Below are 24,530 nucleotides of genomic sequence, written 5' to 3'. Positions count from 1 at the left end.
GGAACTGAAAACAGAGCCAAACACAAGAACCATGGACTATGGTTATTTAAATATTGCATTTACTTTACTCTTAAGAAAAATGCTTGCCCCCTCCAAACTTAGCTCTGCTTAAGTACATAGTTCCTTAGGCTGCTTCTCTGGGCTCACCCTCAGAAGACAAGTGTGGGATCCATGTAGTCCCCAGGACTCTAGTTTCTCTTGATCTTCCCCAGTAGAGTCGGAATTCTGAGCTTCCGGTGCTGCACGATAGCCAAGGGCTCTGATCTCCCATAGGGAGCTAACGGAATTCCCATTAGATGCTTGCTCCTTGGCCATCCTCCCCACCAGTGAGGCTTTCTGCTCCCCAGTAAGGGGCTTCTGTTAGAAACTTTATCAACGAGTTACATCTTCATTTGATGGCACTTTAAGTTCATCAGAGAAAAGAGAGTTTGCTATCAACCAGGTCACTCCATACCTGTGAGAAACAAAGACTGACCGGAAGCCACTAGCTCCCACAGAGAACAGGATGGAAGGTCTAGTACTCTCTTGTAGCTATGATAAGGCTTCTATAGGAATTGTGGGAAACAGGTCTTTATTGAGATGAATGGATAGGAAGACGGTCTTCCTGTAGGCCTGGCTTCTGCATCTCTTCCCTCTAAATCTTGTTTCTCCTGGCTCTCTTTCCTTCCCTTCGCATCCATCTCTCCCCCTCTTTTCTTCTTTATGGTTCCCTCTGCCCTATTCAATTTTTAATAACAGGCATTCATGACCAACGTTCCTCAAAGCCTCTTCTTTTGCTTACAAGTCAGTCTATGCTAATTAGGAAGCTACTGACAGGAAGGAAATCATGAAGGTCTAACAGGAGGAAATAAAATCCCACTTCCTTGCTGGGGGGCGGGGGCGCGTGGGGGGCTTAGTTGGGCTTTTAAAGATTGAAGCTAAAAGGTGTTTATGAGGGCCGAGTGACATAAAGGCACAGCATAATGGTTTTATTGAGCATTTTATTGATTTTCCTCAGGAGTTGGCTTGGGATATTCTTCTCAGGTAACCTGGGCAAATGACTCCACAGTGCTGAAATTCATTAGCATCGGGCCTGTTTGTAATCATGCAGCATGGATGTCTGAGGGGGCTGAGGGATCAAGAAGGGGGTGCAAGGGGGAAAGGAAGGAAGGGTGCCTGCCAAGATTTCAGCTCAAAGCTTCCTAAGAGCATTCACAAAACCCCCTGAGTGATGGCGCCAAGCGAGAACACAGCTCTGCCTTCTAGAAGCTAAGGCGGTCTTAGGCATTCAGAGAAATCTGTGAAATGACACAAGCTCCCTAAGACAGTTCCCACAGCCCATAAGACTGAGAAGAACTGGGTCACAGCAATGCCACTGCTGCCAATGACCTTCACGCAGTCGGTCTCTAGTGAATGGAGAGCGTCCGTGAACCAGTGCAGGGTTTATGGTTGTTCCCTTACGCTCCAAGAAGAGGAGCCTTTGTGGAAAGAAATCTGGCCTTCCTGCCCTTTGAGGAGTACAGTCAACTGTTTTAGATCCACACAGGGATGTTAGAGTAAATCTTAGAATCAGTTGCACAGAAATCCCAGCTGAGATTCCCCACCGTGAAATTACTCATGATGGTTAGATTATTTCCTGGGATTGTAGGGAGGGCCATGTTACAGCCTCCTAGAAACTAGGCTTAGAAAACAATGCTGGGTTCTCACCTTAACACTGAAGGATCTCAGACAGGGTGGATCATAATCAAAATTTTAGTAAAGGAGCTGCCCTGAACAAAATTCTAAAATGAAGGGTATCGGTAGAAGCATCACTGTTTACGTGGTAAGGAAGATGTGAGTTGAGACCTGGCTGAAGCTCTGGGCCCAGAACATGTACTAAGGCCCTAGTACTATTTGTTGAGGGAAAGAAGCATGGACAGATGGATGGACAGATGGGTGGATGACGCTGTGTTTAAACCTTGGTCTGTTTAGCAAAAACTTTTCTTTCTGGGATGGAGTCTTTAAAGAAGGATTTTCTTTCTTAACACCAAAAAGATTAGGGATTTATCCCTAACATCTCTCTCTTCCTCATTCCCACCTCTCTCTCTCTCTCTCTCTCTCTCTCTCTCTCTCTCTCTCTCTCTCTCTCTCTCTCTTTGTCTCTGTCTCTCTCTCTCTCTGTTGTGTATGCACACATATGTACATATGTGCATGTGTGTGGTGTACCTGTTGGTCCTTCTGCTGACTGAAGTGGAGGCTGAAGCCTGGCTGTCTCTGATAGGTCATTTCACCACTGCTACTAACTGGACTCAACTGCACTAGACTGCTGGTGTATCCAGGAAGTGTTTGCAAATAGATCAGGCTGCCACTGCCTGCTAATCTGAGCTGAACTGCCAGTTTCCAGACAACAAAATGGTAGTTGCTTCAAAGACCATTTCTAAACAGGTTCACTTCCCCTGTATCCTTTCTTTTCCATCACCTCTGGTGGGCTACAAGGGAGGTTAAAGCATTTAAGAACCATCATTAAAAATAGGATTTGAAAAAAATTAAAGTTATAACAGGGTGTGTGTTAGTGAATTGACGTGAGTTGGGTGTCTCTTTCACCTCACTGGCGCCCCTTCAGCTACCAAGATCACTGGTGCTAGGAATGAGGGATTGCTGACTTGTTGTGGTCTGGGGGAAAATCTTCTAAAATAAACGTGCTTGCATGAGTCAGATGGAACAGCTGCCAGGTGGGTTACACAGAGTAAATTTATCTTCTAACAGTTCTTGAGATGGGAAGTTCTGAGTCTATGTCTGCCCAGTCAGGTTCTGTAGAGATCTCTGCACTTAGCCTGTCTTCTTTCTGTGATCTCACATGGTGGATAGCAAACTCTTGCTGTCTTTTCCTCAAGGTACTCTCCTCCTTTAGAATCTAGAAGACTCTTATCATCATGACATTATCTAACCCTTAATCACCTCAGCACCATTATCAAATGGCAGACTATTGTTGGAGTCTTAATGCTATTTGAATAGCTCGAAGCTAATTCTCCCTACAGATGAAGAAATGATTAGAATAGGTGGGATGACAACCTAGCATCTCTTCCTTTCGACCTAATTACTCCTAGCTTCTGCAAACAGCCTTCCCTTCTTTTCTTTCCATTTTGCCTCTCCTTCAGCTCCATGCTGTTGCCTCAAGTTGACAAATTTTGCATATTAGAACATTAGCATAAATCATAACAAACAGACCCCAATAATCTGCACAGCACAGCAAATGAGGAGCTGCAAGTACGTGTTCCCCGCCCCTGCCTCCGAGCTGTCTGCCTTTCACAGCCTCCTCTGCATCTTGGATCCTTGAAGTAACCCCCCAACCTTCCATCTCTGTGTGTTTCTATGTGGAGCAACCCTGCTAATTAAGGTCGAAGTCTACGTTTGTCCAAATAGCCTTCTGAGCTCAGTGCAAAATTGGGGGTACCCTTTACCAACAGGGCTTCTCCTTCTCTGACCTTCTCTGGAGAGCTCAAAAGCCCCATACTCTCTACCCGTGGAATGTCATGTAGTATTGGTTAGATGACAGGTTCAGCCTCCTTTCTCCCAGTCAGCAAGCACCTGAGATCCCCGGGGTGCCTCCCCGTGCTGACGAGACATCGCAGTACCTTAGCCTTCAGCCAGTGACCTCTGCCCACCCTAGATATTCCTACCTCCTTCCCTGAAATTATATAACCCTGACTCACCCCAATTAAACTTGATCTGTCTCCTCAAAGCTGGTCCCAGAATATCATTTCCTTTTGTGCTTACTGGCTATCTGAAACCCTGTCTGTTGACCCTGTTCCCTTCATCCTCCTGGGCCCAGTGGTCAGTGACCCTGGGGACAAGGGAGACCCACGTTTCTCAAATGTCCTCCTCCTGATTCCCAAAGTGCTCTGTCATAAACTTACCACACATCCTCCAGCCACATAAACAGACCTGCTTGATGAGTGTTTCTTCCATTGGGAAAACTATGAGGAAATAGAACCCTGGTAGAAGAAGGGGCTTAGTAGACACTTATAGAGTGTTTATATTGTCAGTTGGACATAATTGTCACATTCATAACCAGGCTGGAAGAAAGATGTGACCAATGGACAATGTATCATATGTTGTTGTTGTCGTCATCGTTGTTTAGGTGGTTTCTGTTTTGTCTGTTTTTTTAGGCAAGGTCTTACTGTGTAGCCCTGGCTAGTGTGGAGCTTGTTTTGTAAACCAGGCTGGCTTTGATTTCACAGAGCTCTGCCTTCTTCTACCTCTGATTAAAGGCTTACATCACCAAGCCTCTCTATGGTGCTTGATTTCTCAATCAGCAAAGAGCTCAGTGAGGGGTCAGTGCTCTGGTGTCAACTCCTAACTCCACCATCCCTTTGTTTCCAGAGCAAACACCTAACTTCTTTGAATCACAATATCCACAACTGTAAGGCATCCATCAGTGTCCATGGCAGATATAGGTAGGAAGATCACCGCATGAGCTAAGGCCTCTGATCTCATTAGCATATGACTGGACACACAATGGCAAGACCATGTGTATTGGCAATACCAGGAACATATTGGATTGGCATCAATAGCTGTGAAAGACAAACATGACTTCTATTGTTTTCCTTTTCTTTTTCTTACTGATGTGGCCAAATACATAATAAGGAGTAATGTAAGGTTTTGTTTGAGCTCAGATTTTGAGTCAAAAAGTGAAGGCATGGCTAGGAGAGCATGGAGCAGCTGGTGGCAAGGGATGCATGGAGTAACTGGGCATCTCACATCAAGTCAGAAAGCAGCAAGATGGTTGATGCTCAGCAGCCCTATCTTTGTTCCTCTTTTCATTCACTCTGGACCCCAGCCTAAGAGCTGGTACCACTCACAAGCTTCCTTCCTCCATTAAGGCTGCCTTGAAATGCCCTTAGAAACAGGCCCAATGGGATTCTCCTCAGCAATACTAAATCCAGTTGAGCAGACAATGAAGATGACATTACATCACCTAATAGAAACTGTGAGATTCAACGCAGTCAGTTCTTTGAAAATGATTTCTTAAGGATGCACTAATATAAAGAATGTTATTTTAGTAATAATAAAACAATGCAAATAAATCAATCGCACACATATTACAAATACATTGGGAGTAAATAATATGTACCTAAAGTAAACTGAAACAACATTTAATTGAATTAAAATCAGAAGTAATAAACTGGAAAACTAAAAACAGAACAGTTAGCTCACAAATTAAATGATTCTTTATCAAACGCAAATGCTGAAATTAATAAATTATAAGTTCAATCAAGTAGAGACAGAAGCACAATTATTCAAAGTAAGAAGCTAGAAAGAAGAAATACCCTCATATACAAAACCAGATACATTGAATCCGATAGAAGAGAAAGAGAGAATAGCTTTGGCTTCATTGCCATAGGAAAAGACTTCCTGGGGCTGGTGAGATGGCTCAGTGGGTAAGAGCACCCGATTGCTCTTCTGAAGGTCCGGAGTTCAAGTCCCAGCAACCACATGGTGGCTCACAACCATCCGTAAGGAGATCTGACTCCCTCTTCTGGAGTGTCTGAAGACAGCTACAGTGTACTTACATATAAATAAATAAATCTTTAAAAAAAAAAAAAAGAAAGAAAAGACTTCCTGAACAGAACACTGTTAGCATAGGCACTAAGATCAACAAGGACCTCATGTATCTAAAACTCTTCTGCACAGCAAAGAACACTGTCATATGGACAAGCAGAAGCCTACAGAATGGGAAAAGATTTCTATCAACCACACATCTGATAGAGGCCCAAAATATATAATGAGCTCAAAAAACTAGACATCAAGGAAACAAATAATCTGATTAAAGAATGGAATACCTATCTAAAAGAGAATTCTCAAGAAAGGAAATTCAAACGGCAAAGAAACCCTTAAAGGAATGTTCCACATCCTTAGTCATGAGGGAAATGCAAATCAAAACTACTTTGAGATTTCATCTTGCACCAATCAGAATGACTAAGATCAATAAAATAAATGACAGCTCGGGCTGGCGAGCACTTGAAGTAAGCGGAACACTCATCCATTGATGGTGGAGCTAAACTTGTGCAGACACTACAGAAATCAGTGTGGCCATCCCTCGGGAAGCTAGGAATTGATCTATCTACCTCTAGACCCAGCTCTACCACTCTTGGCCATAAACTCAAAGGATGCTTCTTCACCTTACAATAGAGACACTTGCTCAGCCCTGTACACTGCTGCTCTATTTGTAAGAGCCAGAAATTGGAAACATCCAAGATGTCCCTCAACCAAAGAGTGGATAAAGAAAATGAGGTACATTTATACAATAGAATATTACTCAGCCTTTTTCAGAATGAAATTTGCAGGTGAATGGATGGAAACAGAGAAAAGAAACATCATCCTGTATGAGGTAACCCCGACCCATGAAGACAAATATGGTATGCATTTGCTTATATATGGATATGAGCTATTTAGTCAACGATGACCAAGCTACAATCTATAGAACCACAGAGGTTAGGGATAGAGTAAGGGAATTGGACTGTCAAGCTGGCTCAGCGGGTAAGAGCACTGACTGCTCTTCCGAAGGTCCTGAGCTCAAAACCCAGCAATTACATGGTGGCTCACAACCACCCGTAATGAGATCTGATGCCCTCTTCTGGTGTGTCTGAAGGCAGCTACAGTGTACTTATTTATAATAATAAATAAGTCTTTTTAAAAAATAGAGTAAGGAAACTGGGTCAGGATGAGGGACAGAGAGACATCCCAGGAATGAGAAGTAGAGCAGGTAGTTGTGGGTGGGTAGAAAGACCTGGACTGAGAAGATCAAAAGGTTGGGGAGAGGAGAACAAGGGAGAGCATATGGGGAGAGGTGGCTAAAATGAAGGGCCATTTGAGGAGCAATATGGAAGCATAATACAGTAGAAGCTTAAGTCAATCTAACCAAAATCACCAACTAATGGAGGAGACTGAGCCCTAACTGGGCATTCCTTGTCACCAAATTAAAGCTTCCAGGGCCAGCATTGGATAACACCCAATTGAACTGTTGGCCAAAGGAGTCCTATGAAAACTCCCAAACAAACCATGCCATTGCTCAGACAATTGGTTGCTCACCACAAACTTACATCAAGGCCCCTTGCCAAAGGTAACACCTACACCATTTATTGAACACAGAGAAGCCAACCTGGTGCCTGCATAAGATATTCACCCCCTACATACTACCACCTTCAGTCTAGGAAAGTACTCTGAACTCTACCAAAGGAAAAACGGAAACACCAACCCAGCCACAACCCCTTTGATCTACAATGATGTCCTGGCTGAAAGACACACTAGGGCAATAGTGGCACAAAGAATACGGGGGTAACCATCCAATGTCTGATTTCACTTAAGATGGAACTAATACCAGACACTGCTTGGATGATCAAAAAACAAAAACAAAAACAACAAAAAACCCTGAGACTAGATAGCCTATGGACCTAGATAGCCTAGGATAAAAGCAAACACTAGTATTCTAAAAAGAAAAAAAAAGTAGCAATGAAATGACTCCCAATGACATTCTGATACTCATAGATCTGTGCCTTGCTCAGCCATCATCAGAGAAGCTTCCTCAGATGGGAACAAACACAGAGACCCACAGCTAGACATTGTGCAGTGAGTGAGAGACCTTGGAAGACTCGTCTCCCTAAATGGGATGCCTCCATCAAATCCTCCCCTCGGGCTCAGAGAACTCCACAGAAGAGGAGGCTGAAAATGTGTAAGAGACAGACAGAGTGGAGGACCCCAAGGAATCAAAGCCCTTTAGACACACAGGGTGGCCAGACACTGAGGCAGCATGCACAGGACCTGCATGGGTCTGCACCAGATGGGCCTGTGTAGAGTGGACACACACCCATCTCTGACCCAAAGGCTATCTCTCCAATCGATAGCCACTTGCAAATGAAACTTTGTCTTTCTCTAAGGGAGTCCCACTTGGGAAACAAACCACTCTTAGGATAGGCTGTATGCCCAGGAGTAGATGCCAACAGAAAACAGACTCTACGGTCTCTCTGGAGGGTGCTTGTCCCTTTAAAAACGGCTTTCTATTTCATTATTTTTATTTTGTGTTCTCTCTCTCTCTCTCTCTCTCTCTCTCTCTCTCTCTCTCTCTCTCTCCTACAGTTAGTTTAGGTATATATTCTGGCTTCTAGATTAGTGTCTTTATGGGATTCTTGAATATGTGAGTAAGTCTCTGTGTCTGTTTCTTGTGCCTTTTCTTGGGCTCTTTTTCTTCTTTCATTCTGTCTTATTTCAATGTGTTAGGTTTTGTTTGTTATATCATATTATATTATCACATAGAAGCCTGTTTGTTTTATAGTGAGACAGAAAAACAGTGGATCTGGAGGGGAAGGGAGGTGGGGAGGCACTGGGAGGAATGGAAGGAAAGGACAATCAGAATAAATCATGTGAGGGAAAATCTATTTTCAATAAAATGGCAAAAAAATTAAGTGTGATGAGGAAAATATTGAACAGACACAACATATGTGAAGATATTTGAGTGGGGCATTTAATGGAGACACTTGTAAATATGAAACAAAATCCAGGAACAACAAAGAGACATACCCAGTCATGTGATTTCACCTGAAGAAAATCTGTGCTGAGTGAGAAACAGAGCAACCAGCAAATCAGAAGACAAAGAAAGGGACAGTGGCATTTGCAACTAGTGGTCCAAACTAATGCATGAGACCCATGTAGATTTCTTATAAATCAATAAGAGACCGGTAACTGGTAAGAAAATGAGCAAAAGAAAACACATTTTGCCAAAACTCAAACATAACTAGTAAAAAGTGGACCTCAGATGAATTCACAGTAAAAATTTGGACACCTTTGGCTGCTCACACCTAACCTAAAAGTAACAGTGCCAAAAGGGTGTGTCCTGGTCGGCGCTCTACCTGCCATGCACGGGCCCGGGCATTCCACCCCTAGTTAGTAGGTAGAGAAAGCTGGCCCTGTCAACAATAACAAAAGGCAAGTCCCTGGGTCTTTGTAATTTCATTTCTAGGAATTTTATACTACAGTTAGATCCCTGTGTGGTCTAACACAGCTATTGAAAAAGAAAGGCACAGTGGATAGGGCCTGACATGTCAGCATGTCCGCGGTCCCCATGGCATAGTGCTGTGCATGTAAAGCAGGATAAAGAACACCAAGAATGATGCTAGCAGTGTGCAGAAGCAGGAAGGAGACAAGAGACACATTACAGGCGTGCTGCACACACCCACAGGAACCGCCTGGGAGCAGTGTGTGGCCCCCTCCAGAGGCAGAGATGCTTAGGTCTGGGGTAGGAGACAGGTGGCTCGCTAAATATATACCATAAAAAACACTTGATCTTACATCTCGTGTGTTCATAGTATTTTACAAATAAAATAACCCTTAAAGCTCCTTGTCTTCTTTTTGTTAATGAGACCTTGCCGTTTATAACTAAACAAAGCACACATTAAATATGAGAAGAAAGCACAGGGCAGAAAGAAGATACCAGCAAAAGTCAATGGGCAAAGGCCACAGAAACAGTGCCCTCATTTTTCGGCTGCCTACCTACGAAGCTGTTGAAAAGGTTGTGTTTAAGTGGGTTTGCGCCTAACAAGTGTGTCTCTGTGGTGGTGGTAGAGGTCATCCTCCTGTCCCAGCACACCCCTGTATTTGTGGGAGGAGATTCAGGGCTAGACAGTCTCCAAGGTCCCTCTAGATCCAGAATGTTTCAGAGCTTCGCTTTGATCTCTCCCTACAGTCGTTTTGCTAGCTTGTTTCCACATTAGCACACAAATTAGACATTGCCAGCTACCTACTACTGCTGGAAACTTCCCCTTCACCTAGCCTTCCCTCATCGAGCTTTCTCTGAATGTCAACGGCAAGAGCAGACTCTCATGTTACTGAACCCCGTGTTTCTCCCCATTCCGGATCGTAGTAGTTCCAGTTTCCTGAACATCAACATCAAAAGTGCCCTCGACATCCAAAGGTGTGAGATTTTCTCCTGTCCAGGGATGCTAAGGCAAGGCAATGCTCAGGAACGCACGTTCCCCTGCCTAACCGTGTGGAGAAGACATCAGGGCCGCAGAGGGAACGGGCTAAGAAGAGAGTATGCAAAGACCTCAGTGTAGTAAGCAAAAGAGGATATAATGCAATGAGTAGTAGTGTTGTCAGATTTAAGGAACGTAACCCATTCCATTCTGAAGATCTGAGAGTGAGGCTGGCCACTGCATTTGGCTATTAACCCCTAGTCATTGTCCCTGCATCCTTTGCAAAAAGGCTAGACTTGTTCTGAATCCATCTCCCGCTTAGCGGAAGCCACAAGGCTAGTTCTCACCCGTGGAATGGGTCATCCCTAGGCTGAGGTGGTTAATGTGCCATCTCAGTTCCTTCTTCCTCCTTTTCTACTTGGACATGAAGGAGTGGAGTCACAATATAAAAGGGGCAGGGTCACAATGGAAAAGGGGCGTGGTCGCCACACAAAAGGGGCGTGGCTCCCCAGTGCTCCAGGGAACAGAGTTCCCCCTTCTCAATGCCAAGCAGGAAATTGAACTAAATCTTTACCTGGAGAAGCCAGTGCATTTTTTCCAATTACCTAACTGACAAAATGGTGTGATCAGAGCTACAGATCAAAACACACTCAGAAATGTTTGACAAACAACAATGATAATTGAAAATCAACTGTCTCAAGGTACATCATTGCTGGTATAAATTGACATATACTATGTAGCCATTAAAATACATGTCTTTAAACTAATGTTTAATGCCATGGGGAGAAGACACACCGTTAAATAATGTTAGCATGTTTTTGGCTAGAGAGTCTAGCAGTCAAAGAGTAATTGTGAAATAACTCAGCCACTTCATCTGCACTCTGAAGGGGATGTATGGATCACAAAATTATTTTAAAGGCACTTTTTGCTTCCTGTCAACTCTTCTTACAGAGTGGCTCTTCTGGTGCACTTTGGAACTGCCTGTGTAAACATTTCTCTTGTGCATTCTCCTCTGCCCTAAGCTGGAGGGAAAGTCTAGCCTGGAAAGAGGCAAGAATGAGCAGAAGTCAGAGGCATTAAATCATCTGTCAGAAATGCCACCTAATAACCAACACCCAGCACCTAGTACTAAGCTCCCAGCATCCAGTACTCAACACCCAGCACCAAGTACTCAGCACCCAGTACTCAACATCCACCGCAGTTCTTTTGTTGATCTTTTGTCAGATCCCCTGGAAATGGATTTCCACCACATCACAGTCCTACTGTTGGGACAGTATTTGTCTCTCATCTGAGGCCGGTGATCTGGGCTTGGGCTAGTCCAACCTCTTGAGAAGCAGTAAATCGCAAAGTAATTGTTACTTGGCAGATGTATTAAACATGGGTGGGCCTAAGACATGATCAGCAGGAATAACATTGGATTGTTTGACTGAGGACAAACTGGACACAGAAGCAAATAAAGGAAATGCAGGGGCAAGAACAACACAGGATGTTTGCCACCACCATGGAAAGACACAAGAGCCCCAGTAAGGGCGCAGCTCTGAGAGAGTGAGAGAGTGAAACCGTGGGTTCACAATGCAAGACTGAGCCAACTCCATCAGCATTTTAATGGAAAGTTACTTTAGCTTACCTTGGGTCTCATGTATTCAGCTTCCAGAGATGGTGTGCTCTCTGCAGCCCTCTGCAGTGCCCTCTTGATGTAGCTCGAGGGGAAAGCATGCGATTAGCATACACTTAAAAAAAATCTATCATCTTTCTTCTGGATCCTGAACATAACTCATTCTGAAACTTCACTTCTACTCCCTGGGGAGTAGCAAGAGGCAGAGCGTGTGGATCAGAAAAGAAAATGGACAGGTGAAGTTGTACACACTGCTGTCTGCTTTGTTTTCCTAGCTACCACCTAGCTAGAAAGAAGCAAACATGAGAGAGAGGGGGGGGGAGAGAGAGAGAAGAGAGAGAGGAGAGAGAGAGAGAGAGAGAGAGAGAGAGAGAGAGAGAGAGAGAGAGAGAGAGAGAAGCAAGAGAGAGTCAGAGAAAGGAAGCGAGACAAAGAGAGGAAAAGAGAGAAGAAGAGATGGAGAGGGAGAGAGGGGAAGAGAGAGGAAGAGAGAGGCGGGAGAGAGAGAGGAGAAGAGGGGGGGGAGGAAGAAAGTGGGGGAAGGCTGGGAGCTTGACCAGGCAGGAGACAGGAGGAAAGCAGACCATTGGATGGGAATGGGGAAGGAAGCAGGGAGATAGAGATGGAAGCACACAACCTGGGCCTAGAGGCTGGGAAGTCCTGTTCGGGTAGATAGTAGCTGAGAGCCTGCCCCAGCAAAAAGCCAATATATCTGTATAGCCTTATGCTATACAGCTGTCTCTGTGTCTTTATTACTGAACCTCAACCGGGTTCCCCAAAGCCTCTCACAGAAGTGCACAGACCACACACACATTTAAAAGTAAGATTTAAATCTTGGTAAACAGCTCCTATAAGAAATCATCCTGTAGTCCTGTTACCAGCAAACACCTCCTGACCAAACGACAGTAAAGAAAACCCAATCTCCTTCCAGATATGCATGAAGTGCGGATGAGATAATGCCTGGTTATGTGTTGCCAAGGCTTCTCTTACCCTTGATTTCTGCATCTTCCCAGACCCCCTGAGAGGTCAGGAGTAGGTGAGTACCCTCTTTCTGTTTCTGTTTCACTTGCTTACTTAAGACATGATTTCAGTAGGTAACCTACACTGTACAGAGACTGACTACGTAATACCCCATGTGCCGACGCGAAGCTGAACATTACACTGGTGACATTGCAGACCGGCTAGTCTGCAGTATCGGGAGAATGGGAGGCTGAGGTAGATCTTATCCACCAGTGGAAGGATGTGGTTGCCGAGCACAGCTGTGAGGCTTTCATTTCTCCTGACCAGAGCCTGGCAACAGGAAGTGACCCTGACCATAGGCCCCCACATGCACAGCCTGAGACTGCATCAGCTCACATCTCAAATCTAATTGGGGGATCAGACAACCCCAGCCATGCTATGTGGGGTGCTCTCTGTCTCCTCCTGTCCTTGCAAGGAAAAAGAAAGGAGATGGCCTATAGGGGTGAGAACAACCCGAGGGACTCCACCTGCCTCTGGAGGGTCGGTGGCGGACATCCCGAGGGACTCATGGTGGCTCTCTGCTATTGTGCTTAGTTGTGCAACATTTCTATTAAGCCGGCATGTCTTGTAAAATCGGAGTTCATATTCAGATATTGATAAATAATAAAAAAGCAGCCTCCCACTGCTGTCCTCTTCCTCCGCAGCCTCCACAGTTTGCAAATCATTACTTTGGCAGGTGGAAGCATTCCTTCTTCAAAACAAGTTAGACCGGCTCAGAACATGTCACTGTGAAAAGAAAATGCCCCCATGGATGTACGAGGCTGGGTGCCAGTTCCCTCAGCCTTACCACCTGTTCTGGGCACCTATTCAGTGTTTCAGAATGATCCTATTAGCTGAGTCTTCTAGGTTATTAAGTGTAAATTAGCTAACTAATAAACCCTAGGCGGTGGGCCAGCGGGGGTAATTTATACTGTCACCTGTCTATCCTATACTTTTGGCAGTGGAGAGATTCTTTTTAATCTATGACCCCATCTGGAAGGTATTTTTTTCCCATCAAAATGTTTGGAACATGAACCCCATCCCCTAGAGAAATGATCGCAGGGGCAGAGGCGAATGGAGTCCTCAGAGACGAAGCAGTCGGCTGAGAACATCCAGTCGAAGGAAAGCGACAGGTGATTGGAGGAAAGCATCATTGAGGTAAAGCCATCATTCCAAAAGCACTGAAGGCAACTTCACCTAAAACAGAGAGTCAGCTTTGAGCAAATACACAGCTGGCCTCAGGCCACACAGCAATCTGAGATGGGCAGCTGAACCAAGAAGAATATCGACATCAGCCCTTGACGCAAGCAACTGGGAATTTATCAATCTCTGGGGTTAGGGGGATGGGATCCCAATACTTAAATTCAATAGAGTAATTGGAGTTTTTAATTAATAATTTTATTATTTTCTTGATTGAACACTGGCATGGAAGAGGCTAGAAAGTTGGTTCAGTGTATGAGCCTGCCTTCCACTCCCCGCCCTTGGGTTGGGCAGCTCATAACAATGGTAACATCAATTCCAGGGGACCCTAACACGGCCTTACAAAAGCAGGATGCTATAATAGAGTTAACCTGGCCCTCCATGCTCTCTTGTTATCCTCTCATCCTGGGACCTCTCCTATGCTCTTCCCGTGTGAAAGGCATGTGATGTAGCCAGAAAATCCTTACTACTGCCAAGCCAGATAAGGCCACTAACCTTGGATTTGCAGACTCCCAAGCTGTGAGCTAAGTAACCCTCTTCCCTTTATAAAGTGCCCACAGTCTTGTGTTACAGCCACCACAAACGGACTAAGACATGACGTGACAACTTTAACAATCATTAGGGCTTCATATCCAGACTAGGGATGTCTCTCCAGCAACTGCAGATACGGTTAACTGTGCAGAGTATGTAACAGGTACAGTGAGCCTCATGCAGTGTGGCTTTGTGAGTCACCTTTCACGGAACACTCAAATATAACTCAGAGAGAAGGGGCCTGCTGTCACAACTACAAAGAGAGAAAACATCAAGGGCAAACACTCCTGTGACTACAGTTCTGCTGGGACCCTTGGGTGGCTACTAATATTTTTTCAATTATACTAAAGGCTGAGATGTATATTCTTGAACATAAATCTCATGCATTAATTTGATGACTGCTGCAGCAAAAACAAAATACTAAAACTAAAACTGCTGACTCGAAGTGTATAAACAGTGTTTCACATGCATATATACATACATATATATATTCATACACATACATACATACACATACATACACATATATACATATACATACACAGACATGCACATACACACATATATACACATACATACATATATGTACATACACATACATATATACATACATATACTTACACATACTCATACACACACATACACATGCATACACATACATATACATGCATACACATGCTTACATATACATTCATATACATGCATACACATGCTTACATATACATACATATACACACATACATGCACACATACATATACATACACATACACACATACATACATAGACATACACACACATATACATACACATACATACACATTTGAACATATACATACATATACATATACATATACATATACATATACATATACATATACATATATACGTATGCCACAAGGCATATACAAATGGATAAAACACTGCTAGAGAATGTTCACACCATCACTAGCAGCCGTGAACACAACGTTTCTCAGCAGCATGGTTGTGTTTTCTTAAAACCTTCCATCAACAAAGTGAGCAAAGGCGGTGCATGTTCACACTTTGTTTCTCCTTGACTGTGTGTACAACAGAACATCTCTGGGGTTCAATGGACATACAATTCCATTCCGCTTTGACTGCTCCATGTATCCCGCCCCAGTCTCCTTCCTGCCTGGGGAGCTTTGGTTCAGAACTTCAGGAGGTTGTACAGGACTTTTCAATACCTGGAAGTCATGTGTCCCAACAGGCAGATTGCCTCACTGAGAGATGACGTGCCTCAACACCTGACAAATGCTGTCATCTTCAGACCTGGCTGGAGGTGAGAAAAGCCATGCACTCGACATAACCCAGTGGCTCATGTACTGAGATCTTTGTGTACTTAGAAAGGCATCATGGACCCAGACAGGAGCTTCAGTCCTAGGCAATGCTGCACCATGCATCTCTTGGGAACTTGACCTTCTTCTTGTCTTCACTTGTAACTGAATCTGGTCAAGTAGCTATGGGCACACAGCTGTGCTCCTCTGAGGCATGAGGCTGTAAAGGCAAATGAAGCAGACAGCACTACAGATGGCAGAGGAGACCTCTGAGAGGCCCTGAAGTATAGTGTGGAGAACATGGCCACTTCTCCAAATGGAGATGCTGAACACACAGTGTTCTGCCCCTGAGTTGAATTTGATAGGAGGAGGGGGCTAGTGGGGAAGTTCTCCCTCCTTCCAAGGAAGCCACAAAGCAGTTGGTTCTGACTTGATGGTGAGAGGAACAGGTGTGGAACATCTAGAGCTTACTACAGGTTATACCCACTCATGAGTGTAGAAGAGACCAGCACACTTTCAATCCCAACAACTGGAGCAGCTGAGACTGGAGGATCACTTGAGTCAATGACTTTAAAAAGAGCTAGGGCCAACATACATATACATATATGCATACACATACATCATATACATATATGCATACATGCATGTAGACATACATATACATAACATGCCTATATACTTACACACATGTACACATATACACATGTGTATACATGTAAACATATATAACATATATGCACATACATATGCACAAGTATGCATGCATATACATATACATGTATGTACACACATATGCCTGTGTAGATGTCTATAAAGAGGTGAAAACACTTCTACAATACTCTCATGGTGCTTTGAAATAATTTATACAGCTGTTTCAGACGTATAACTGCAGCCCCTTGGAGAATAATTATTCTTCTTAGATTCTTGGGTTATAGTTGGATAGATGCTTATTAAATGAAAGGATAAGCCAAAGAGGGAGATAGAGAGGGAGAGAAAGAAAAAGAGGAGGAGCAAGGAAGAGGTGGAGGGGAGGGGAAAGGTGAGAGAGAGGGAGGAGGAAGAGGGAGAACACCAAGCCACACACACCTCAGGCTCTTGCCTTTAGTTCTTCTCTTAGGAACTGTGTGCAGAGCCGCAGGATTCTCAGCTACTCCCTATTTGCGCTGACTGGAGCATCTTTGCTGTGTTGTTCTGTGCTAGCTGTGGGTAGCTGGAGTGATGCCACATGACAGCTGCCCACACAGGACTCTGGAAAGAATAAAACACATCTCTTCGGCCTGACACTGGAAACTACACTTCCCAGAGGAAGGAGGAAGGCCCCTGTACCTGAGTGTATTTTATTTACATGTGCAGAAGGTGGCAAGAGTAGCTACCATCATCTCAAGTCCAATGAAACCGCACGTCAGATCCTGACGGCAACTGAAAAGGATGTTTGCCACAGGCAGATGCCCCAAGCCAAGCCTTAGATGGAATCAGACTTTGAGTCTGTCACAAGAAAGAGGCTGTTGACAAACTTTAATTATGAGCTGTGTGTGGGTGGAGACGGCATACCAGAACTCAAGGCATCTGGGAAGAAGCAGAGTGGGTGACACGTTAGACTGGCTGATTCCCGCTACACATCACTCTGCAGCGCACTGACCTCCAACGCCCCACCAAGAGGTGGGGCCTCCTCCTGCTCCCACCTTCCCAGGGTATCCCTTCCTGAATAATTGAACTTCTGTCCAAATGGTTCTGTGCTCTCTCCATAGAAGCATTAGAGCCTTTAAATATTTCAAAATTACTGGGTTGTGTAGGGTCACCACGCTGGCCCTATGGATACACAAAAGCCAATGTCAGCTGATATGGGCACAGCCCTGATAAAAGTACCCTCCCTCTTCAGTTCTAGGTGAGGCTTTTGCAGTGTTCAGACTCTGACCCTGTGAGCAACTATGGAGTAAGCTAAGCATTGTGGTCTCTACAATAAGAGAATGTCTGATGGAGGAGGAGGTTGGAAAGACTATTGGATGCTCTCCTATTCCTGCAACTAGATGCCTATCGCTTCCTGGTGTGGTGACCCTGATGAGTTAGGCTTCCCACCCACATTCCAGGACCCTTTCTTTGAAGACAAGTTTAGTTCTTCAGACAGAAATTTAGAGACTCATGGGGCACATACCAAAAGGTACTGAGTGATATACTTCGACAGCACTGTCAATAATGGGGGAAGAAGCTACAAGTGCCTAAGACCCCTGGATTCCATGCATCCTTGCAGGGCACTGCTAATTGCCTCCCTAGAAAGGGGCTAGCCATACTAAGTTTAGAACGTCAGAACCCCCCAACTACTGGCCCTGTGGACACTGACACCAAGAAATATGCCCTGAATATCACCCTCTGGTCAGCAAAATGGAATAAGCAACATCACAGTTAATCCCTTCCCTCTAAAGCTTCAGGATACGTTCTTTGTTAATGAAGCCTCTTAGGAGACTCTCAAGAGGCACTGCTCTCCCTAACTTACTGAGCTTCCCCTATTAATTCTCTGTAGACTGCGGTCCCATGAAATACCCTTGAAAGGGTGTTTGGTTTTTTGTTTTTTTTTGGGGGGGGGGGTTGTTTGTTTGCTTGCTTGCTTGCTTGCTTGCTTGTTTTTGTTGTTCTTGTTGTTTTTGTTTTCCAGAATGGTATAGTGTGACTGTAGTGGCAGGTCCTTCACAGATGTGGTTATGAACATCAAGTGATTATTTTAAGGAGTTTAATAAAGCCAGAGCTGTGAATCTCAAACCAGCAATTACATAAGGGAATAAACTAATACTGTTCAGGACATTGGCCTTCTAGCGGTTCGATGACATCATGGTTCTCAGCGTGCCTGAAGGGTGTATGAGGTGTGGGACATTTGTAACATTCTCCCTTGAATGATATGGCTCTCACTACACTACAGTGAGAAAGTGACCAAAAATTCAAGGCTGGGCCTCAGAACAAAGACAAGAGGTGGTGTGATGGCTCACACACATAAACTCAGCACTCAGGTCATATCTCCTTTCTCTGTCAGAAAAAGAAAGAACAAAGAATGGTTAAGGAAGGGAGGAAAGGGGTCAATAGGAAAAAGGCTAGAGGAGAAAGGAAAAGAAAAGGGAAGGAAAGAAGGAAGGAAGGAAGGAAGGAAGGAAGGAAGGAAGGAGGACAAGAGAATCCTTGGTTAAATTGATCATTATGAATAAAATCCATCAGTCTCAGAAACCAGAAAACCAAATGGCAGAAATGTGGTGTGCTCAGAGCCTTCCCCCACACAACAGAACACAGCTAGCTTCCTTAGAGATGACTCCCTGAGACTTCAGCCCTGACCTAATACAGGTACCCATCCCTCTACAGATGGCTCCAAAGACCTCGGCTCAGCCGAGCAGTCCTAGGATGCTATTTTAATACACACTGATTGTTCCAGTCTTGTGTATTCATTAGGATGTTAGAATCCTGAGGCCACAAGTGAGGGCAAGCAGAGGCAAGTGGAGGGAAGAGCAGGGACGAGGGAGGTGTGCCTGCAGCGCTCCTGCTGTCTGCACAGCTGGCACTGTGTCTCAAGTGAGCCTTTTAGACTGCCTCCGTTTTTCCTTCTCACTTGTCTGGCTTCAAAAATGGAGGGTTTCCCTAGACTTAACCACCTCTAAACTTTACTCCCTTCTTAATTAACTCACAGAGTTCAGGATTTAAAGATTTTAATCATACATGGACTGATGATTCCCAATTTTTATCTGCCACTTCCAGCTGCTTCTCGGGGCCCAGGAATGGAAATCCAGCTGCCTGCTTGGTATTTCTGTATGCATGCCCATGGACACTCATAGTTCAACATTTCTAAAACCTAAATCTGGCTTTTAGTGCCACCATAGCCCAAATGTCTTCTTGCCTGCTTCGTGTTTGTGTGTGTGTGTGTGTGTGTGTGTGTGTGTGTATGTGTGTGTGTATGTATGTTGTATTTATAAGGTATATGTGTCTATGTACATTTATATGTATATGTACATGTATATATATATGCATATGATGTATATGATAATTGTATGTGTATATGTGTATATATACATGTGTGTGTTTGTGTTATATCATATACATATATGATATATATATATATTATATATATATTCACTCATATACATACCCACAGTTTCCTCTCATCAGATTCTCAGATCACAACTATGCATGCACTGTTGTGCCTAGTAGTTCATACTCAGGGTCATCCGCCAGTGAATCCTAGATGATCTTCATGCTGCAGCAAGGTGCTTTGCTTAACCCAGCTACCACGGCACTGACTCAAGTCAGCGCCATCCCTGTGCAAAAGTTGCAGTTCTCTCCCATGGGTCCTTCCTGCTCCTTTTTGACAGTCTAACGGTCTGCTCGCTACCCTAGCAGCCAAGTGAGCTTCTAGGTGGTTCTTAACTGGTGGGCTGAGATCGCATTGGCAGCCACATGGCGGCCACATGTCAGATATCCTGCCTATCAGATATTTACAAAATGATTCACAGCAGTAACAAAATTACAGTTATGTAGTAACAATGAGAATAATTTTATGGTTGGGGAGAGGTCACTGTCACGTGAGGAACTGTATTAAAGTGTCTGATCATTAGGAAGGTTGAGAATCATTGTTCTCAATGTATGCAGGCCACTTCCTGTCCAGACACAAGCCTCCAATGGCATTTCAGCCCACTTAAGTAGCTACGAAGGCCCTGAGATCTAACTACCCCTCCCTCTGTAGACATGTGCATTCACACACTTTCAAGCACACACATGCATGCACTTCCACACATACACACTCACATGAGTGCACACACAGACACATACAATCTCTGTGCATCCTTTTATCACACGCACATGCACACAATCTCTGTGCATTCTTCCTTTCTACTACTGTCTTTTCAAAGGGCTAATTAAGGGACTAGAGAGATGGCTCAGCACTTAAGAGCACTGGCTGCTCTTCCTGAGAACCAGGCTTCCATTCCCAGTACCCAAATGTTGGCTCGCAACCATATGTAGCTCGAGACACTGCAAGTCTGATGCCATTTTCTGGCCTCCATGGGCCCTGTACACACATGGTACATATACATTCAGGCAAACACTCGCACGCATAAATTAAAAACTAATATGATTTCTAATTTTAGTTAATTTATTCTATCATTATGGAACGTGTGTGTGCTAGGGGAAGTGTGAGCACCATAGGACAACTTTATGGGGTTGGTTCTCGACTTCTACTCTCTGTAGGTTCCAGGGATCAACCAAATGTGGCCTGGGAGTATTAGGCTTGAGTGGAAAGTGCCTTTACCAAGTGTCATCTTGGTGACTCCCATACTTGAATGTCTTGATATAGTCAGGCTGATACGTCAGAATTCAATAAACTGGTGGCTTATAAATAGCAGAAATTTCTTACTCAGAGTTCTGGTTGCTGAAAGTCCCAGAGAGGTGAAGATCCAACACCTTGTGAGGACCCCGGATCAGAGGCAGCCACTTCTGCGTGTGCAACCACACATGGCAAGGGGGTAGGGAATCTCTCTGAGTCTGTTTTCAAAAGTCACTAAGCCATCCCTAAGGACCTACTGGAAGCCCCATCATCATTTTGAAAACTGGGAGGATTGAAAGGTTTAGTTTGTGTCGTTCAGCATTGTCCTTCCTTCCTGAACAAAACCTCTCCCACGAGGATCTCACAACAGCCTCTCTCATCAGGCCCTCACACCAGGCTCTTCCACCAGCCTCTTACAACAGCCTCGCCTATCAGGCGCTCACACCAGCCTTTCCCATCAGACTCTCATATCAACCTCTTACATCAGCACCTTTATGAATGTCCATACCCAGATGTCCCTATGTCTCATTTTCTTCCTGTTTCTAGTCCTGCGTCACCTTGGAGATGCTTATCTTGGCCAGGCTTTTAGACTCTCCAGATGCGTACTCTGCCCTTGGCCTTGACAGATTTCCAACAAAATCTGCGAGAAACAGGTTCAAGGATTCTCCCCTCCCCAAGCCCAAGGATGCTGAAGTCATTTCTATGCACGCTGTCCTATATACTTAAAAATCTCTCTAGATCGCATGCAACTCCCAATACAATGGAAATACATTGAAATCGTTGCCCTCCTGCATTGGTTACAGGAAAACAAGGGGGCGAGGGTAGACTGCCTAGTTCAGTGCTAACACAATCTTCCCAAGCATTTCAGTCCATCTGCTTGAATCTGCAGATGCATAGAGCGCAGGTTTGGAGAGCTGATTGCGTGATTAGCCATGATGCTCTCATCCCTCCGCACCAGCAGAGGCTCATTGAGAAGGACCCTGCTTTAGTTTCTGGTTCTTCCCACCTCATACAGCACACCTTGACAGGGGCCAAAATATATTCCTGCTACCTCTTAATTGATAGCAAGAGCATCATTGTTCAATTTCACAGAGAGGGGAACTGAAACTCTTGGGAGCTAATAACCTGCTGGAGCCTACAGATGCTGGAACTGTGCCTCAAAGCCTCAATCTAGGACGTTCTATGGCGAAGAGGCTCTCACTGCATCCTTGGCCTCGGAATCCAGTACTGTTGGCTCTGCACACCCCTGTTTTCACGGGGATGCTGCGCCTTCCTCCCTCTGCCTGCCCCAGGGGAGCAACCAGCCACAGGCAGCCTCTGTGGAGGAACACAGAAGCAGTTTGCAGCAGGCAGGAAAAGATGCAGGCTGTCCAGGGCTTACCTCGTGCCTTTCACCCTGCTGCTATGTCTTACAACCAAGTGCCTGAGATGTCAGCAGCTGGCATCGACTCCAGAGCACCTACCTGCGAGGACCAGCAAGAGCTTCCTGCAGTGACCTTGCTGTGGCTGCCCTCTAATGCACACTATTCAGGATTTCTGTGTTAATTGTGAGACACAGAGAAGGGCAGGAAATCCATCTCCCTAATTACAACTTAACTGGAATCCTGAGGACCTTTTGCACCCCGGCAATGAGAGCCCTGCTTTGCCAGCACTGCAAACCATGCAGTGAGCCGAGGCCACCTGGCCCCTTCCCTGAGCACAGACAACTGCCACTGCTTGAGACCTGCCCCAGAGCACCTTAGCAGCAGGCACATGGCCCCATCCAGCTGCCAACCAGGATGAGAGCAGGAAGGAAGGAAGGTAGTATGTCCAGACTCTCTCGGCTGGCTAGAGCCTTGAATTGTCGCTGCGGAATAGTGACTCCTCTGTCCCTTCCTGTTAGCTGACAGCAGCAGAGAGCTCAAATGGTTTTCTGTCCTTTACCTTGCAGGCTCTTCCCTGAAACCACAGGGGGGAAGGAAATAACATCAGAACAGCAACCTATTGACTAGTCTGCTGTCACTCCCAAGCTGCTGCTCCTGCATCTTATTCTGCCTTACCTGCTGCTTCAGAAGTGCTGTGCCTGTACCGACTGTAGCCATGTGCTGTGCTGGGTGAGCTGGGTGACAGTGATGGAGGAGAAAGGAGCCCAACTCTAACTGCACTGGAGACACAGCAGCACATTCCTGGGGCTCTTAGCGGGGAGCTTAGGGGTCCTGCTTCTTCAGTCCCACATATGGATGCAAGAGCTAAAAGAGGCCAACAGCCTGGGCTCCATCACCCAGTGCTCCCTCAGTTGCCACGCTAGCTGTCACATCCTCTTGATGTGACACTTTTCTCATCCAGCCACTTGCTGCCTATTGTCCTATTTGTCAACTCCTGGGGCCCAGTGTTTTCCCCAGAGTCAAGAGCTGTGTTGTGGAAGAGGAGGGGTCAGAAGGGTAAGTAGGGCGTGCAAACACAAAACAGAGAAAGCCAGAATGTGTGATCTCGTCATTGAGGGACTTTCCGGGCCCTTTAACATCTAGGTTGAAGTTGCAAATTCTCATGAGAAAAGTAGTAGCAGTGGTCTTTCAACTTATTTCACAAAAGAATGTGTCTCTGCACTCACCTAAACGATGGCTTTAGAAGCATGTGTGTGCACAAGTGTGAGTGTGTACATGCATGAGTGTGTGTGCGTGTGATGTCACCACAGAAATAGATAAACAGCATAAAAATGGACATATAATGTCTCCAGGCCTTGTGTGTCCCGTCACCCTAGCCCCACTTTGGAAGAACCTGCCGTGTGTCTTGGGAAAAGAGAGGCCATCTTTAGACCACAGATGAAATCCTGACACAGGAAGAAGCACCTTGAGCGTCATCCCTCTGGGTACAGCAGAGATCTACATATCTGCAGGATGCTAAGGTGGTATCAGGCCCAGGGCCTGTGGGTGCAGGCAGGAGCAGGCAGAGAACTTGAAGGTAGAGGCCCTTTCATGTTGGTTGATGTAGATGTTCAGCAGCTGCTGAGATTTCCAGGCAGGGGGCCGGTAGTCTGCCATGCCGGACTCCCTTGCAGTTCTCCATTGCTATGCCAGCTGCCACATCAGATAAGGATCGCCTCTTGCATCATGGTTCCGTGGTGACGATATCAGAGCTAGACCGAGGGGAGACAGCTGGTTTTCGATGCAAAGACCACACGCATTATCGGCAATCCCCTGCCTTGTACACTCTGTGCCTAACCATTTCAAAGTGCAGAGCTGAACACATTATCACAGGCTTTCCCTGCCTAATGGAGGCACTTGCATTAATAAGGACGTCCTGGGGAATATTGGTACCTTGAAGCATCATTTTCTCAGGATATGCTTTATCTATATTTTGTGTGCTCGCCTTAGCAAAGTCCAGGGTCTATCTGGGTCTCTCTTTCACAGGCTAATAAACATGTTGGTTTATTGAAGGTGACACATATCCGGGAATGAAAGCACATCATGATATTTACAATGTCTTCATGGAACCTTATCTCGGAAGAAGGATGCAGTGCTCAGCAGGGTAATTCATTGAGGTCACTGGCCTTGGTTAACAATTGGTACATTCATTCGACCAAAATTAAAATTTAAAGATTGTGCTCAGCAGTCAGGTGGTGGTGACACACACCTTTAACCCCAGCACTCAGGGGGCAAAGGCAGGTGGGTCTTTGAGTTAGAGACCAGCCTGG

General features: G+C 45.1%; 1 protein-coding gene and 1 long non-coding RNA gene across 4 annotated transcripts in view; one reads left to right on the top strand and one right to left on the bottom strand.

Annotated features, from left to right (window-relative positions):
- Positions 1–11,663, bottom strand: part of Zmat4 (zinc finger, matrin type 4) — a 415,792-nt gene extending 404,129 nt beyond the window's left edge. Inside the window, exon 1 of the mRNA XM_017312858.2 lies at positions 11,554–11,663. The gene's annotated coding sequence lies outside the window, so the exon portion shown is untranslated. The remainder of the gene's footprint in view (positions 1–11,553) is intronic.
- On the top strand, positions 10,484–23,491 carry Gm30471. 3 transcript variants are annotated; one of them, XR_378807.2, is made up of 3 exons: positions 10,484–10,627; positions 12,473–12,577; positions 22,788–23,491. It is a non-coding gene; the product is annotated as a predicted gene, 30471 (long non-coding RNA). The 3 variants fall into 3 exon arrangements; XR_378806.3 differs by having other exon boundaries at positions 10,484–11,777; XR_001778528.2 differs by lacking the exon at positions 22,788–23,491 and adding an exon at positions 13,238–13,430 and having other exon boundaries at positions 10,484–11,777.
- Positions 23,492–24,530: the final 1,039 nt, after the last annotated feature.

Source organism: Mus musculus, chromosome 8, assembly GCF_000001635.26.
Source record: "Mus musculus strain C57BL/6J chromosome 8, GRCm38.p6 C57BL/6J".
Taxonomy (NCBI): Eukaryota; Metazoa; Chordata; class Mammalia; order Rodentia; family Muridae; genus Mus; species Mus musculus.
The sequence above is the reverse complement of the archived record's forward strand: the minus strand, read 5'-3'. Positions and strand labels throughout refer to the sequence as shown.